Source organism: Phyllobates terribilis, unplaced genomic scaffold (genome assembly GCF_046119375.1).
Source record: "Phyllobates terribilis strain yellow unplaced genomic scaffold, ASM4611937v1 Scaffold_1__5_contigs__length_1240528914, whole genome shotgun sequence".
Lineage (NCBI taxonomy): Eukaryota > Metazoa > Chordata > Amphibia > Anura > Dendrobatidae > Phyllobates > Phyllobates terribilis.
Window position 1 is genome coordinate 1004436104 of NW_027362761.1, and position 18731 is coordinate 1004454834.

Consider the following 18731-nt stretch of genomic DNA (forward strand, 5'->3'; position numbering starts at 1 on the left):
ATTTAATGTTTGTTGCCTGCATGCTAATTATGTTTTTCTAGTTACCCGACAGGGTTCATGGACTGACAGGTTATGGACAATGAATAACCGAAACTGTACCTTGTGTATAGATGCACCTGTAAAGTGCCCCTTTTTTGTCCCAGACACCAGAACAAAAACCCGTGGAGGTGGCTGAAGACGTGGTCCAACGCCGGATCATCGATGCCCTGTAGCCACCCCAGGGCCTACGTGGAGGGTTTGGGACGGGTCCCTCAAAATGCATCTCGGGTGACATGGACACCTGGTTACGGGAGCGCCGTGACCTAAAAAGACTAAACTTCTTGTATATATGTTGTGTTATTGCTTATTCCCTGTTGTGTTATGTTTTCATAAAATATGTTTAGTCCCGGAGTACTAACATTCACTAGGGGGGAATGTGGCACCCAAGGGGTCTGGTTGCCACAGTGGTAGAAATACCATGTCTGAGAGCGAGCATGGGTTTTCCTGGTCAGGAGCAATATTGCATGCCACACCTCCTGCCCCAGTCCAGGGAGGGGAGGAACCTGCCCTTTATAAACTGGATCTGGGGCGGGGTTAGGGAGTCTAGTTTAGTTCCCGAGAAGGGACAGAGCAGCAGCAAGGAGCTCTGTAGGAGCCAGGAGCTGAAGACCAGGGACTGGAGCAGAGCTTGTCCTGGCAGAAGACGCAGAGAACCGGACAACGGAGTCCAAGGCTGTGGGGATATCTACATCCAGCAGCATAAACCACCTGGCAGGGGATTCCAGGTCCTCTGACCATAGAAAGCCCAGAGGCTCAGTCACACGCAAGGGACCGGCACCGCCATTGAGGAGCGAAAGGCACCAAAGGCCCCAAGTCACCAGCCATACGGGTGAGCACCACACGGTACACTCAGGGACGTGGGCTACTACACGACTACAGCAGGGTAGCCAGGGAGAGTGCAGTCAATCCGGAAGGCCTATACCTCCACCTGGCCAGGGGGACTCTTGTTCGCTCACAGTCTGACCAGGCCTCTAATGGTAGCCAGTATTCCCGGCAGGGCCTTCTTCATAACCAACAGTAAAGACCGTGAACTGCACTGCATGGACTCTGAGTCATTTTTGCTGTGCCCACGCACCACAACCCTCACCATCTACAGACGCTGCCCTGAGGCTATGCTCCTCCCGTGGGGAGTTATACTACCCTCTGCTACGCACACCACACCAGCCTCAGCGGTCTGCCACGCAGCGGCGGTTCTCAGTGACCGCAATCCACGGGTGGCGTAGTCGGACATTTAATAGTAAAAACCAAGTAAACAGATCCGCCACTGGTTTGACCACCCTGAGCCACGGGACCGGGTCGCCGCCACGGAGACTACAACCCCCAGCATTACACAGAGACCCGGCTCCGGGTATTCCCCTTACACACATGGCCCGTCACATAGAACAACTCAAATAGCCATCAGCACCCATGTCTTTCTAGACAGAAGACGCTTTCTTGCCATATATATATATATCTTGAACTCAATTGTTCTTGCAAAGTTTAGTGTGGTAGGATGAACACAAACAACCTCTCATAAGACTGGACACAAAAAAAGAAACTAGGCACTAGTGGTACATATATTTAGGGCAGCAACAGGCCCTGGAACATTGTATTACTAATTGCTCTCTGGTCCCATATCCCAGCTTCTCTAACACAATACCACTAAGTCACCAAGATAGCTTTACAACAGAAACACATGCCACTCTTTGCAGGTAATGATTAGTCAAAGTTTGCTGAAATCAATCATCTACTTGTGTAATGCATGGGCACGTTGGGTGCTCAAGAGAGAAGGGATCTTTTCTGAAACCAACCTCCACTGTGGTAATTATCATGGGTCCAGAATGAGGGACTCTCCCTTTTTTATGTAGATAGAATTCTCTACCAGGGCATGTGAAAATGGATTTCCTAAACTAAACAACCCCTTAAAACAACATTCCACACTTTTATTAGTTAGGGTATTGTTGATTTGTTTAATATTTTTCCCCTAATATTTCATACTTTATAATTACATCCCTATATTGCTTATTTGCAATATATCAGAGAAACTTGTTGGGAATAGAGGGTCATAAAACATGATAGCAAAGCACTTAAAAGGGTTGTCCAGGTTATTAATAAGATTGATCTATTCTTAGGTCAGGTGCAGTCCGCCATCAATTCTCTCTTCTGAGGGAATCGGGCCGATTATGCAAATGACACTCTGATCAAACTCTGATCAGAGTTTGATCTGAGTGTCAGCATAGTGTGATCCGATTCGCTCAGATGAGACAAAGATGGAGAACAAAATTTCTATATCTTCTCCATTATGTCAGTACGCAGAAATCGGACTGCACTCAGATGTCATCCAAATGCTGTCTGATGTCTTCCACACACTCATTGACTTACTTGGTTGAGTGTGATCTGAATATCAGATCAAACTCGGGCATACTGCGATTTTTTTCCCCCAGACTGACTTGGTCCAGAGGCAAAAAACGGACATGTGTGCTGTCCCAATGAATAACATCAGTCCGAATCCGATGTTTTGTTGGATCGCACTCGAACAGAAAATACAGTGGTGGGCACCTGGCCTTGGGATAGGTCACCAATGTAAGATGAAGCGAATAGGAGCTGAACTGCAGTTCTCAGTAGCATCCACACAGTGAACAGAGTTATGGTGTTCTGCTCCATTCACAATTCACATCCAAATGCTGTTGTAGCTAATATATAACATATAATCTTTGGGGGTGCTGGGAGTCATAACTCCAAAATCTGATACTGATGACCTGTCCTGAAGATAGTTCCTCAAAATCAGCACCAATTACTCCTATTAAGGATTATATTCTTTGTATGGTTTAGTCCCTTTAAAAGCTGACACAATCAAAAATGCTATTAACCTGCAGACATGAGCTTAATTTGCAGGTTAATAATGTTACTAACCTGCACGGCTCCTGCACTTAGCTGAAGGCTGTGGGGAGAAAATGAACTTTATTCTCCCAGGCAGCATGCAGTTTCGTCATGCGGGCGGCACCAGAGTGGGTTCAGTTACCATTCTCAGAATATAGAGCCGCTGCTGTATCCACACCCCCGGCCGCGGTTACAGCAGCCGCAATGTATTCTCACAGCAGTGGCTTAACCCATACTGGCGCTGCCCTGTGACTGAAAATGAATGCTGCAGGCGTTAGGCTACGTGCAGGCACCGGGCAGATTAGTAACACTAATCTAAAATAGACATGCAGGTTATTGCATGTATAAATAGGTGGTTACATATAGCACGTGCCCATACAAACATTAAATCCTAAAAAAAATGGAACGTTGCACAGGTATCAAATCAACTTCATATTTATTAAACAGGAAAACAAAGTATAATCTCACAAAAAAGTTTTGGGGGATACACAATTAAAATAGACTGGATGAGAGGTATTATTCTTTATCACAAATAGCCTTTTCTACACCAATAAAATTTAATCGAATGGCAGACCAATATATCTGTATAGGTGCTACAGTGCAATTAATTAATATAAAGATAGATATCATCATGGTCATATATACACATGAAAAGTGCTAGTGCTTATATCTGTAAACAAAATATGGGTATAAGTGCCATTAGTGTAATCAGTGCTGGAGAATTCTCCCACGCTGTCAGTGACGTGCATGAGGTGAGCTGAGTTCATTGGACATGACCTCGGCTCATCTTTATGCCGTCACAGCGAGACACTGAGGAGCGCAAGCATGCCTGGCGCTTCTCAGCGTGTGCGGCATGGCAAGCTGGATGGCAGCGTTCTGTTGCGATCCAGCCTGTCATGTCAATGTGGCAGAGCTGAAGCTGTCGTGGGAACCATGGAAAGTTAAGGATAATGTTGGTTTATTATTTTACTTTTATTGCAGAAGACATTGGCTTCAGCTGGAATGGGCGTGATGGTAAGAAAGGTTTAATTTAGAACATTAAAAAATTGTGTGTTTATTTCAATTAAAGGACTTTATTCTGGGTGTTTGTGTTTTTTTTTTTAACTTTGACTATGGGGTTAGTAATGGGGGAGTCTTATAGACGCCTCTCCATTACTAACCTGGGCTTGATGTCAGCTGGCATTATAAGCTGACATCAACCCCAGCCCTATTACCCCACTGCCACCGCTACAGGGCAGTGGGAAGAGCGAGGCTAAGTGCCAGAATTGGCGCATCCTATGGATGCGCCATTTCTGGGGCAGCTGACGGCTGGTGTTTCTAACCCTGGAGGGGGCAAATATTCATGGCACCCTTCCTGGGCTATTAATATCAGCCCCCCACTGTCTGCCTAGCCTTTGCTAGCTATTAAAATAGGGGGGACCCCACGTCATTTTTTTGGGGGCTCCCCTATTTTAATAGCTAGTAAAGGCTAGGTATTCAGCTAGGGGCTGATATTAGTAGCCTGGGAAGCTACGTGCGTATTACCCCCTTCCCAGGTTTCAAACATCTGCCCCAGCCGTCTGCTTAACCTCCGCTAGAGACTAAAACTACGGGGAACCCCACGTCAATTTTTTTTTTAATAAATCCTTTATTTTAACACTAAATGACAAGTACAGTAATCAACACTATCACTGTACTTCTTATATATGTGACTGACATGTTTCTATATATCTAATCTATGTGTGATGCTCTATTCTTTCTATTCTAAATTGTCGGGTACCGCTGCTGAATTGCCGGCCGGCTTTTTTAAAGAGACGGTGCATGAAAACACTATTATTTTTTTTTAATAAATCCTTTAACACTAAATGACAAGTACAGTAAGCTGAGCGCTGCCATCCAACTTGTCATCCTACAGAGACACTGCAGAGCGCAGGCATTATGGGAACTTCCGATTCCGGTATTCGATATTCTAAAAGTATCGGAACTCAGTATCGGAACTCCGATACCGCGAATATCGGTCGATACCCGATATTTCAGTATCGGAATGCTCAACACTACTCATCACTCTTACCAAGAAAGCTCTCCACAGTTCTGCACCGCCTTATATCTCCTCTCTCATCTCTGTCTATCGCCATACACATGCCCTTCATTCTACAAATGACCTAACACTAACATCCCCCATAATCCGCACCTCAAATCTCTGTCTCCAAGACTGCTCTCGTGCTGCATCATTTCTCTGGAATGCTCTACCCCAGACAATCTAACTGATGCCTAGTGCCCACATCTTCAAGCTCGCTTTAAAAACCCATCTCTTTAAACAAGCCTACCACCTCAACTACTCAGTAAACTAACTTTCCCCTGTTCCCTCCTTCTAAATATTATTCAGAGTCTGCACCCTACTATTCATTTGTCTCCACAACCTCCATGCACATGATAACTGCACTCAATACTTGATTATTGCACTTAAGCATACTGGCTGATGTCCGGATCATTAAGCTTTATATGAAAATCCCTACTTATTATAATTGCCAGACCTGAAATAGCAAGCACTTTTCACCAATTGTGTCCACCCATTTCCTTATTGAATGCAAGCTTGCGAGCAGGGACCTCACTCCTAATGTAACTGTTTAAACTGTATTACCTTGTATTGAATTTATTGTATGTACATGTCCCCGCTTAATTGTAAAGTCCTGCGGAATATGTTGGAACTATTTAAATAAAAATTATTATTATTATTATTATTATTATTATTATTATTATTGTTGGATAAAATGTGTATAACGCGTGGGTCTTGCCACAGACACTTACACATGAACTGTGCCATGTGGGCCAAGCTGCAAAAAGGCAAATGTTCTGTGTCCTCAACAGTAGAAACAGTACCCATCCTCTCCTCACACTGATTCACCTCCTCCTCCACCTCCTCCTCTCCAGCCAATCCAGGCTGGACAGACATGGGTTTGGGTTGGGTGTCCCCTCTGTAGCATTACGAATCCCCTCAGTAGCACAGAAAAACAAGTCCTCTCCCTTCTCATCCTCCTCATCTTCCTCCTCATCACCCAATGTTGCCTCAGAATATAGGCTGGGCTGGGTAGTATCACCCATTGGGAAATCTGGCTCCATACCAACATGCTGGGCACTTAAAGCTTCCTCTTTGAGATTATGCAGTGATTGTTTCAAGAGACACAGCAGCGGGATGGTTATGCTGATAATAGCCTGATCACCGCTCAAGAGGTTGGTGCAGTACTGAAAGTTCTCAAGAACCTCACAAATGTCAGCGATCCACACCCACTGGACAGTTGTTATGTGTGGTGGCTGACTCTCAGTCTGACGGGCATGTTGAAGCTGGTATTCAGCTACTGCACTCTGCTGTTCACTAATCCTCGCCAACATATTATAGGTTGAGTTCCACTGCGTGGGCAGGTTGCAAATGACTCGGTGACTTGGCAAATTCAAGTGCTTTTGCAGCGCTGTAAGAGCAGCAAAAGCAGTAGAGGAATGGTGGAAATGGGCGCTAATACGGCGTATCTTCTCGAGTAGGTACGGCAAGTCATGGTAAGTTTTCAGAAATTTCTGAACAACTAGGTTCAGCATGTGAGCCATGCATGGCACATGTACCAGCTTGCCGACCTTTAAAGCCGTCACTAGGTTACGCCCATTATCGCAGACGACCAGAAAGGGTTGGAGGTGCAGCGGGGAGAGCCACTGATCGGTCTGTTGTTTAAAAGCTTGCCACAGCTCTGCTGCATTGTGTGCTTCCTGATCTAAACAAATCAGCTTCAGCAGAGCGTGTTGCCGCTTTGCCGATGCGCTGCTGCACAGGGCCCAGCTTGGCAGTGATGGGTAGGATAATTCAGCAGAGGATGAGGAGCAGGAGGAGGGAAGAGAGGAAGTGAAATATGAAGAGGCGGATACCCTGACAGAAGTTGCGCCAGCTATTCTTGGCGTGGGTAGGATGTGTGATGTTCCAGTTTGCGCCTTTGTCCCACCCTCCACCAGGTTCACCCACTGTGCCATGACAGAAATGTATTTTCCCTGTCCTCAACAACTTGTCCTGGTGTCTGTTGTTTGGTGGATCTTCCTGGTTACGGCATTGGTGAGAGTACGGTTCAGATTGTTTAGCACGTGCTTGTGTAACGCAGGGACCGCACACTGGGCTTTCTTTCCAAGCTCTAAGGCACAGACAATTGGATGCTTCGCTGGGACAAGGAAGTGGATGTGGTTGATGTTTGTTGTGTGTGAGCAACCGCAGCATGTGGGCACTAGGTATGAGTGCCTGCTTCCTGAACAGCAGATTCTGAAGAACATAGCCCAGGCGAAATGGCATTGGTTTGACCCGCAGATGCAGATTTGGTACCCTGGTGTTCCGCCCACCTACTGGGTTACTTGGCTGCCATGTGGTTTCGCATACTGGTGGTGCTCAGTTTGCCTTTGCCCTGATCTCTGCTCAACTTGGGATGGCAGATGCTACAAACTACAATGTTTTTCTCTGAAGAACTTTCAGAAAAAAAATTCCACACAGCAGCTGAATGCCTCCTTGCCCTGACTTGGTGCACAGCGGGGTTGCTCTTGGGAACAGTTGACCCAGTTCTCACTATGGGCAAATCACAACCCCTTTGTGCCTGTGTTGGTGCTACATATCCATCTTCCTCTGTGTTGCTGTCATGGCTATGCGTGCCAACGGTCCAGGTCGGGTCAGTGGACACATCATTGACCACCTCGTCTTCCATCTCACCCTCCTTCCCAGTTGACATTGCAGGCTGACCTGATGGGAACGGTGTCTCATCATCATTAGCCTCCACCTCTGGAGACAGTAAATGACGTTCCTCCAAGTGGCTTTCTTCTGCCAGTAGGTCCTTAAATACTTGAGCATCAATGCAGGCCACCTCCTCTTGTCCCTCTTCAATGCTGCAAGGTGATAGGCCAGAGCCAAACAAAGGATACGTATCAAACAGATCCTCGGAGTGGCCAAGCTTGGGGTCATATGTCTCCTGTGACTGAAAACGGCGGGAGGAAGGAGAACTAGCTTCAAGATTGGATGGGCCAGCCTTCTGTGCATCCACAGTAGACTGTGTGGTCGTGGAAGATTTGTTGCTGTTTGACAAATGCATAGAGGCCTTGTCTGCTATCCAAGACAGAATCTTCTCTCTGTCTTCTGTCTTCCACACACGTTTACGTTCCAGACCGGGAATTTTTTCCAGGAACATGGTGGATGCATCAAGCTTCTTCTGACCTGACACAGACTGAGTGCCTTCTCGTGCACCACTGACAACACCACATCCACGTCCCTTACCAACAGGCTTTTTTGGCATTTTGGGTTTTGTTGACAGATTTTCAGATGTTGATTTCACAAGCCAAGCTAGCTGTCACAGTCAAAATAGTGAATCAACCATGACTCAGCCCATAGGGCGAATTTTTACAAACCCTATGCACATTGTGCAGTAGCAAATCTGGATTGTACAGTGGACCTACCAAGCTAATATTTGTCATTGGAGGCCCTTGTCACAGGTTGTGCCACATTGTGACTGAGATAGGGGATACATATTCAATAGAAATGTACTGTCAGTCACCCTATTTGGCAAAAAAACATGCCTGGCTTGTGCCACATTGTGACTGAGATAGGGGATACATATTCAATAGAAATTTTCACTGACTGTTGATGACCGACTGATGGCCCTCTGAAAACTTGAATTGAGGGCCACAACTACTACAGTACTCCATCATAGATAATGTTTGTCAAGGGAGGCCCTTGTCATAGAATCTTCCTGCACCTATGACACAGCCACCAGGCGTAATTTTTGGAAATACGATGCACATTCTGCACAGGACCAAGTAGTACAGTATCAAGAAGTCTTCTCTTTCTATATAATCTGGGGAATACTGACAATCAAAATCTCTGAGCCATTTGGAGAAGCTTCTCCAACACATCCTTGAGGGGGGGCACCATATATCCTTTGTCCATTAACTTGCACAAGTGATATATTTGAGCTCATCATACAGTTGACTAGTGCAGCTTTATTTTTCCAGTTCACAGAGTTCTGCCATACCTGAGGATCGCAGGCTGCATTCACTGCTACCTTCTAGTACTCCATGTCTCTTGGCCTTTTTCTCTGTAGTCTCTGCCCTTAAATGAGTTAAATAATAGAGTGACGGCCCTACAATATGAATAAGTGAGGGCATTCTCAAATGTACACAAGAGGGGCCTCCAAAATTTCTAGAGCAGGGCACTTCAAAATGTATGTTACCGGGTCACATGAGGGCTCTCACAAAACTCAGCTTTCCTGCATACTGCAGGCTCTCTGAACATTTGAATTTAGGGCTGCAGAATCACATGGTGGTGGAGGAGGAGTAGGAGGAGGAGAAGGAGGAGGGTCAAGCCCAACGCTACAATGGGCACATTGTAAACTGCTATGGAATATGTATTCCACTATCTGAGTGTCAATGATGGAGGGACCGCCCAAATGTCTAAGTAACAAAGTGACATGTTACAGAGTCACCTCTAAGCCTCTCAGCTCAAAGATCAACATACCCACTGATGCGTTCTAGCTGTGCTTGTAAAGTTCTGGGGAATAGCAAACTAAAAATGATGTATGAGAGAGGGACCTAAAAAATGTATAAGTCAGGGCCCTCCCAATTGTAAAAGGCGAAAAAAAGCCACAACAGTATGTGTGAACAAACGCTTAAAGGGATATTTTTTTGGTTTCTCTGGTTCATTTAGCCTTATATACAAGTGATTGTGCAGGAAAAACTGTTTCTTAACCTTTTTGGCTGTTAAATGCAATTTAGGCTAGGTTTGGTAGTTGTTCTTGTGTGTTTGTAAAAGTGTCGTAATACTGCGACAAACTTATTCCCAGAAACCATATCTGAGTCAGATATGCATGCAGGCATATTCTCCAGGCTCTTCCCATTTTGTTTCATCATTTTCCCATCCATTTCAGCCTTTTCCTCAGGCCTCAAGAGCCCTTTGTAGGGTCCAGCAGAAAATTACTCGCATTTCCCTTTCCCACTTACATTGTACTCTCTATTCGGAACGAATACACGATTATTATAAAGTACTCGTTACGAGTATAGAGATTACGAATATTATGGTACTCGCTCATCACTTCTTTCTAGCCCTTCGACAATAACTTCTGTTCAGCCAAATATTTCATTTTGACTAATTAGTCCAGAGCATCTGTTGTGATATTTGAGCACCCCAGTTCCTGTGTTTTCACAGTTTCATGCAAAGTTGATTCAATTGGTCTTATTTCCATATCAAATGTATGAATTTTTGACTGTAAGTATTCTATGAAGACCACTTCTGATTAGACTTCTCTGAACAATAAATGAGTGCTACCAGTTCTGAGCTGATATCACTGTTGGATATTTCTCAATTTTGAAGGGAAATATTATGTGTGCTTCATCTGCACTAAGTATTCTTGTCTCACCACTGAGTCTATGGTCCATAACATTGTCTACTTCTTGGTGCTACTTAAAAATAGCTTGACAAGAACATCTTAAAAACCCAGTCTGCTTTGAAATCTTTGCCAGGGAAAGGCCATGCTGATGCAATATCTTGTGTACTTTTGCTTTGTTCAGTCTTTTTGTGGTTTATGTTGTGTGACATAATTGTATTTATATAGAGCCATCATATTCATACTTTACAATTAAGTGGGGACATGTACAGACAATAAAGACATTACAAAGTAACACATTGTTCAACAGTTACGAGGGAATGAGGGTCCTGATTACCTGACCGAAAGCTTACAATCTATAAGAAAATGGACATGAAACGGTATTTCACAATCTAACCTTTGTAACAGAGCTTGACTGTTACACACTTGTAAGCCTCTTCTAGAGCCATTTCAGTTAATGTCTGTGCTTCAAACTACTTATGAAAATAATGATCATCATCACCTGATGATACAATTTGTTACTTGCCTGCTAGTAATCCTACAAAATCCCTGACTTGTGCAAGTGTAGCTTAAACAATTGATGCTGTTTTGAAGGAAAAGGGTGATCATGGCAAATATTAATTTGATTTAGATATTACTTTTGGTCATTTAAAGTTCTGTTTAAACTGTTCTAATGTCAATAGAGCAATTTTAGTATTCTTGTTAATTGTACCTTAAAGGGAACCTGTCACGTCCAAGTTGCTATGTACAGTGCCCCCATTGCCTTGTTAGTGATGCAATGTCCATCACTAACCAGCTTTTTCATTAATATCGGTGGTAGTATTACTATTTAATAACATTATATACACTTTGTCCTACCTGCTGTATTCAGTCATAGAGGTGTGATCCTCACATTCAGTCATGGAGAGCACCACATTCAGTCACTGCTGGCGCTGCCCATGTATTTGAATACTACTCCCGGCAAGGTTGCGTCTAGATTGGAGGTGATTTTTTGAGGCCCTCACTCCAGCAACTCTCATCTGGTCTCCACAGCAGTGAAGCTTCTAGATCCGAGTGGCTAAAGTGAGGAGCACAAAAAATCAACTCCGATCTAGAAAATTCACTGCTGAAGAGACTAGATTGTAGTTGCTGAATGCGGTGCTGTCCATGACTGAATGGGAGAATCACACCCCTTTGACTGAATACGAGCAGGTAAGACAAAGTGTATATAAGGTTATATAATCATTATACTACCACCGATTTTAATGAAAAAAGCTTGTGAGTGATGCACATTGCATCACTAATAAAGCAATAGGGGCAGTGTAGATAGTAGATAGGACGTGACAGGTTCCCTTTAAGGTGGTTATAGTCACATGTACTGAATAGTTCCAGAAATGCAGATTGATTTGCTGTCAACTTTGGAGAAGACGAAATATGTTTGCATTTAAGAAACATTTACAAGAACATCTGCTTCTAGCAATGAAATGAATTCTAATAGCATTCATTTCTAATATTTTAAATTTATTATTTGTGCTTGATGGATTTTCTATTGCATTTTTTATAGGCAAAAAATAAATTATGGATGCTGCAAGTAAGGGTGCACGTATATTTCAGGCTATCTTCATATCTTCTTCTGAACACATTAGAGTCCCAGGTATGTCTCCTTTGCTATATGCTGGACCAGAATTATTTTCTTTAATCTTGTATTGGCAGTGGCATACCTTCAATGGAGATGGATCACACAGCTACTGAACTACTACATCCCCTTCCATGGCATCCACAAGTTCTTCAATCCTACTCTTGATTATCTGTCCCAGCCATTAAGCAACTGAATCTACTGATGTTTCCAGCCAATGTCCTCTATGTGTTATGATTCTCATATCTTTTTGGGAGGGGGAGGACCAATTTGGACTTTTGCTAGGGGGCCACATGATTTCTATGTACACTCCTGCCTACAGTGAAGTTCATGCACTATCATGTAGTTTGCACTCATTGTGGTGTTGTGTGTATACGACCCAGTAGTACTGACTACATTTAAAGTGTACACTTCCTTTTATACAAAAACTGTAGAAAATTATGTTCTTGATGCCCTCATTCCCCTGAACAACTTAAAACTGCTTTTGGTGCACATAGCAGTCTAATATGTCCAGAATTCTTATGTTCTGTAAAAAGACATGCACTCTTTGTGAGCTTCCTGTCATTACTTTAGCAGCAGGAAATTAGTTTTCTTTCATGCATTGATCCTGTCATTGTCCAATGAATTACCTGCGCTTAAAGCCCACGTCCATGTTTAACAACGGTGCAGAGCTATAAAGACTAGTGTTGAGCCACCCCCGTAGTGTTCGAGTTCGGTTCGGTTCGTCGAACACCCGTATGTTCGCCGAACTGTTCGTCGTACTGTTCGTCGAACACCTTCGAACACCGTTAAAACCAATGGCAGGCAAACTAAAACACATAGAAGCACATAGAAAACACTTTCAAAGGTGTCCAAAAGCTGACAAACTGCTCAGAAGACACAACTAACACATGGAAAAGTGACAAGTACATATAGTCATGCGAAAAGAAAAGAGGTGGAGGAGTAAAAGGAGGGGGAGACACAGATATAGGCATGTCATGCCCTTCTAAAACCAAAAAAGTGAGAAGCCGATACGGCCAGTCCGTTCCTGCCTGTGCGACCTCCGTGACGCCAGGTTTGTGCCAGAGCTAGGGTGGACCCTGACGGCCAGCCCCCCTCTCCCAATACTGGTGCCTGTCCGCTGGTGGGTCGAGCGAGCCCCCTGTGGTGGAGGCAGGTCTAAGCTTTTTAATTTAAACTGTCTCTCTAATTTGAATGAATACACTTTAAATCCTTTTACAAGGATCTATTGGAGGGCAAGTCTCATGCCAGCAGCCGCGTAATTCCAGCTCCCGTAGCGTCCACTAAAGCTGCTGTAGTTAAAATGCTTTTATAAGGATCGAGCTCGGCGGTACACCCCAAGGCGTCCTATCGCCAGTCCCAGCCCCTATGCCTTGGGGTGCCTCCCGATGCTCTTCACTGAGTATCCCGGGGGACCGAAGCATTTCCTTTGAAAAAATTAAATGTCCAAACTACAGGTGGTGTAGCTTGCTTAACAGCTGGGATAATCCGCTGACTAGCAGACACTGCTACTAGGCACAAAGTTTTTCCTGGGCTAGATGCAGTTAAAAATTTGTAATTAGATACTCTCGTTGGATGCTGAGAAAGCATTCCATAGAGTCTCCTGGCACGCCATATATTATTCTCTTAAAAAGCTTGGGGTAGGGTCTAAGGGACCCTTTTATAGGCAAAATCACGGCCCTGTATCGCAATACATCACCTAGGCTGAAGATAAATGGAACTGTAGCACCCCGAGGGCTCGGTTGCTACAGAGGTATTGCACCTCACCCAGATGTGTGATATCTCACTCTCAGGTAAGGATGGAGTGTGGATCAGGACCCCAATACCTGCATGCATTACACCACATTGCCGTGGGGCAGGGCGACCAATATGCCCATGAGATGGGCACGACAGTCCCTGTACCTGGTTGGAGTGGGGGGAGGGAACACCAAGGAAGGGGAACCCTGTAGTGCAGGAGCAGGGAGGAAGCAGTTCCTGGGTGCATTGAGAAGGGAGTATAAAAGGTGGGCACCATCTTAGTTCAGTGCAGAGAAGTCTGAGCAGAAGTTACAGGGAGCAGGGGCTCTACATGAGCTCTGCTCCGGAGGCAGGCCAAGTAACACAGGCCCAGGCCTGGAAGAGGGAGAAGAAGAAAGAGGAGCGGAGAAGGCTCCAGGAACGAGGAACGAAGGGATCCCAGGGGTGCGGATGGGCGATTCGCCTCCGCACGCCCGAATCCACCTGCGTGGAGGGGTCAGGCCAAAGGGGGAGACCGGTCCCCGAAACTAGTGGAGGCGGGAAACGACCCTCAGCTATAAACCGGAGGCTGTGACATTTTAAGTGGTGCAGCCCCTCGCTACACCCGCTAGGAAGGCACCACATAGGGTCAGGGAAACTGGCGCCAAGTTTACCAAGAAGAGGCCCGAGGCAGCCGGACAGAAGCATTGGTAAGAAAGGCCAGACAAAGGACACCCAAGGGGGGTCCTGTGAAGCGCTCCAAAGTTATCAGGGAGTTGTCTGAGCCCCTCACCTGGTGAGCACAGTACGACGTGGGTAGCCGTTACCTGCAGAAGTGGTCTGGATAATAAGAACTGTGAGTAAAGTCCCTGGACTGCATCACTGACTCTGTGTTGTTACTGCTGCTGCCCTGCCCATCACCCCCATCCTCCGCATACACTGCCCTGAGGCTATACTCCTCCCGTGGGGAGTTATACTACGCTCTGCTGAACCCACAACACCAGCCTCAGCGGTCTGTACTGCAGCGGCGGTTCACTCTGACCGCAATCCATGTGTGGCGTAGTCGGACATTTAATCATCAAAACCACATAAATAGTTCCGCCACTGGTTTGACCGCCCTGAGCCACGGAACCGGGTCGCTGCCACGGAGACTACAACCACCAGCATCCACCAAAAAGGGTCCGGCTCCTGGTGTCCCAAGGCCCAGGGGGCACGTCAGAACATTTTCATCACCTTTCATATTCACCAATGGGACAAGGCAGGGATGTCCTCTGTCCCCTCTCTTATACATGCTAGTGACGGAGCACCTGCTCTCATCAATTCGCCATAACCCTAATATTAGGTGGATTGAGGTGGGAGGCACTGAGTACAAGTGCTCTGCATTTGCTGATGATGTCCTAGTATATATCACTCAATCACATATATCCATCCCTGCTGTTATGGCTGAAATAGATCACTTTGTTACATGGTCAAATTTTAAAATCAATGCAGCGAAGTCTGAGGCCCTCGATGTCTCCCTCCCCAAATCCATATAGGATTCTATCCAGTCCAAGTTTCCCTTTGCCTGGCACTCACAGGGTATCAAATATTTAGGAATTCCTATTCATAGAGACCTCTCCTGTCTATGTTATCTTAATTTTGGGCACTTTATTGAACAACTCCATACAGATCACGGTTGGCAAATTAGAACAGTAAGATTCACTACGTGAGCCACTGGTGTTTTGTGGAAAAGCACATGTACACTGTGCTCCAAATTATTATGCAAAAAGTGTTTAGGAGTGATAAGGGAAGAATTTGTTTGAATGTCAGTAAAACTCATTGATGGTGATGTGTGTCAGGGCTCTTTATATCACTGTAAGCAATTGCAGACAGCTATGATAATTAGTTTGGCAGGTGTGTCCAATGAAAGGCAAGACTACTTAAGAAGGCTGTCTCACATTATTAAGCAGCCTACATTTTCTGCCAAAATGGGAAAGAATAAGGATGTGTTGGCTGCAGAGAAGCAACAAATTGCGGAGTGTTTTGGTCAAGGCATGACTACAATCAACATTGCCAAGACACTTCATCCTGATCATCCACAATCAAGAAGTATGTAGCTGATTCACAGTACACATGTATGCGTGCTGATAAGTGCAAATTGAGGACTCTTTCCTACAGGCAATTACGTCAGGTTAAAAGAGCAGCGGCAAAAAAGCCTTGTCATAGCAGCAGACAAGTTTTTGAAGTCCTTTAGAGGTTTGCAGCTGTGCGTAAGCCATCCTGTCGACCTCCTCTATCCACTGCACACAAGCAGAAACGGCTCCAATGGGCCAAACAATACATGAAGACTGACTTCAAAACTGTTTTGTTCATAAATGAGTGCCGTGCAACGCTCGATGGTCCAGATGGATGGAGTGGAGGATGGCTGGTTGATGGACCCCCCTCGCAAACACGGCTATGGTGCCAACAAGGAGGAGGTGGAGTAATGTTTTGGGCTGGAATTATGGGGAGAGAGATTGTCGGCACCTTTAGTATCCCTGAAGGGGTAAAGATGAACTCCATAATGTATGTGGAGTTTCTCAAACAGCACTTCCTGCCATGGTTCAAGAAGAAGAACCGTGTATTCCACAGCAACATCATTTTCATGCATGATAATGCACCGTCTCATGCTGCACATAACACATCTGCATCTCTGGCTGATATGGGCATAAAAGGGGACAAACTTATGGTGTGACCCCCATGCTCCCCTCAACCCCATTGAGAACCTCTGGAGCATCATCAAAAGGAGTGTCTATGATGGCGGGAGTCAGTTCACATCTAAGCAACAGCTCTGGGAGGGTATTCTGTCCTCATGCAAAACAATTGAAGCAGAAACCATCCAAAACCTGACAAATTCAATGGACGAGACAGTTCAGAAGCTCCTTTCGAACACGGGGTCCTAAGTGCAAATGTAACATCAAATAGAATAAAGTTTTGAGTTGAAAACTGTTTGATTTCAGTTTGTAATAACCTGCTAATGCTTATAATTTCAAAATTGACCATTTTTTTGTTCTTTATTAAAATGAAAAGGTTGATCGAAGAGTGTGGGGGATCTAAGAGTGTGGCAACCCAGTAGTCAGGATTACTTTGAATTCTGACAATCTGAGGGTCATGTTGCAGGTAGTGCAGCAAGAAGGCACTCATGTGTCTTGCGCATCTAGGAGCACCAAAATGATTTTCCGGGCTAGATGCAGCTAAAAATTATTACTAATTTTAAATCTGGTGGAGCTTAGTATAGATGGCCGAATAGAATCAGTACTGCACACTGCTACAAAGCCCAAATTATTTTCCAGCCAAGATACAGATAAACATGATTAGTAATTTTAATGCTTAAAACGGTTGGTGAGGTGATTTTAACAAATCATCAAGCTTTTACTCTCCCCAGGATGACACAGGGGTAGAAAAGTCGTTTCGGATCCATGATTTGTTCATCTTTATGAACGTGAGTTTGTCTACATTATCAGTGGAGAGCCGCGTGTGCTTATCTGTCAGCACACCACCAGCAGCGCTGAACACACGTTCAGACAAAACTCTGGCTGCGGGGCATGACAAGATCTCCAAGGCGTAAGTGGCGAGCTCCGGCCATTTAACCAGATTGGATGCCCAAAAAGAGCAAGGGTCTAGTGAGACAGTCATGGCTTCAATGTTTACTTGGAGATACTCCTGTACCATTGTCTCTAGGCGTTGACTATGTGTCAGACTTCTTGTCTCCTGTGGCCTTGCAAAGGATGAGCTAAAAAAGTGGTGAAATGATTCCGCAAAATTGATGTTACCAGCAGATATTGTGTTTCTGTTACGGTTTGAGTGCTGAACACTCGACGGTTCCATGGTTGGCAAGTTGGAACTGTGAGATTCACTACGTGCACCACTGGTGTTTTGTGGAAAGCACATGTAAGATTCTGCAACAGTCTCTGCTGATACTCCTGCATGCGTGCATCCCTTTCTATGGCAGGAATAATTTCTGAAAATTTACTTTTGTACCAGGGATCTAACAGGGTGGCAAACCAGTAGTCAGGATTATTTCTAATTCTCACAATTCGAGGGTCATGTTGCAGGTAGTGCAGCAAGAAGGCACTCATGTGTCTTGTGCATCCAGGAGCACCAAGTCCCTGTTGTGTTGGTGGTGAATGTAACAATCATGCTTCCTTCCTCTGTCCTCTCCCCACATCCTCGCACAACAGAAATGTGATCAAGGTCTCCCTCATCTGATGAGTCTTCCATCAGTTCATCCTCCACTTCTTCCTGGGTTCCTGCACCTTCCTCACTAGTTTGGCTGCTACCATGCGCCCTGGTAAAACCATCTCCCCTACCCTCACATGCCTGCCGCCTTGGTGCTGCCGACCGTCTGGACCTTGCAGATGTTAGCCCTTCCGCATACAACTCCTCCTCCTCTACTTCCTCCACCTCCTCTTGTGCAACCACATGACTCCGAATTCTGTTTAACATGTGCTCCAGCATGTAAATCACTGGAATAGTCATGCTGATAATGGCATCGTCAGCACTAAACATCTTCGTCGCCATTTCAAAACTGTGCAGAAGGGTGCATAGGTCCCTGATCTGAGACCACTCCCCCTGATTGATTTGCCCCACCTCTGGATCTCGTTGGCCCAGGTTATACGTCAGAACGTATTGCACCAGGGTTTGTCGGTGCTGTCACAGTCACTTCAACATGTGCAGAGTTGAATTCTACCGGGTAGGCACATCGCATTTTAGCGAAGTGGTTGGCCCAACGACTTCTGTAGAGATGTAAGTTGCTGAGCAGCGGGATGCGAACGGCGGAAGTGAGCACACAGCGAACATGTCCTGTGAAGAAGGCCATCTAGTCCGGGATAGTGGGCTAAAAATTGCTGGACAAGCAGGTTCAACACGTGAGCCATACAAGGCACGTGAGTGACATTGCCCCGGCGAAGGGCCGCACCCAGGTTTGCAGCATTGTCGCACATGGCCTTCCCTGGTTTCAGGTTCAGTGGAGACAACCATTCATGAAACTGGTTCTCCAGAGCTGACCACAACTCCTCAGCTGTGTGACTCACAATTCCATGACATTTCAAAGTAAAAACCGCCTGATGACATTGAGCCCTGCTGCCAGCATAGTAAGGAGGTGTGCAGGATCC

At 45.3% G+C, this 18731-nt stretch overlaps 1 protein-coding gene across 2 annotated transcripts in view; it reads right to left on the reverse strand.

Annotated features, from left to right (window-relative positions):
- The window catches only part of GALNTL6 (polypeptide N-acetylgalactosaminyltransferase like 6), a 3351701-nt gene that overhangs the window by 604292 nt on the left and 2728678 nt on the right, over positions 1 to 18731 (reverse strand). The window lies entirely within an intron of this gene.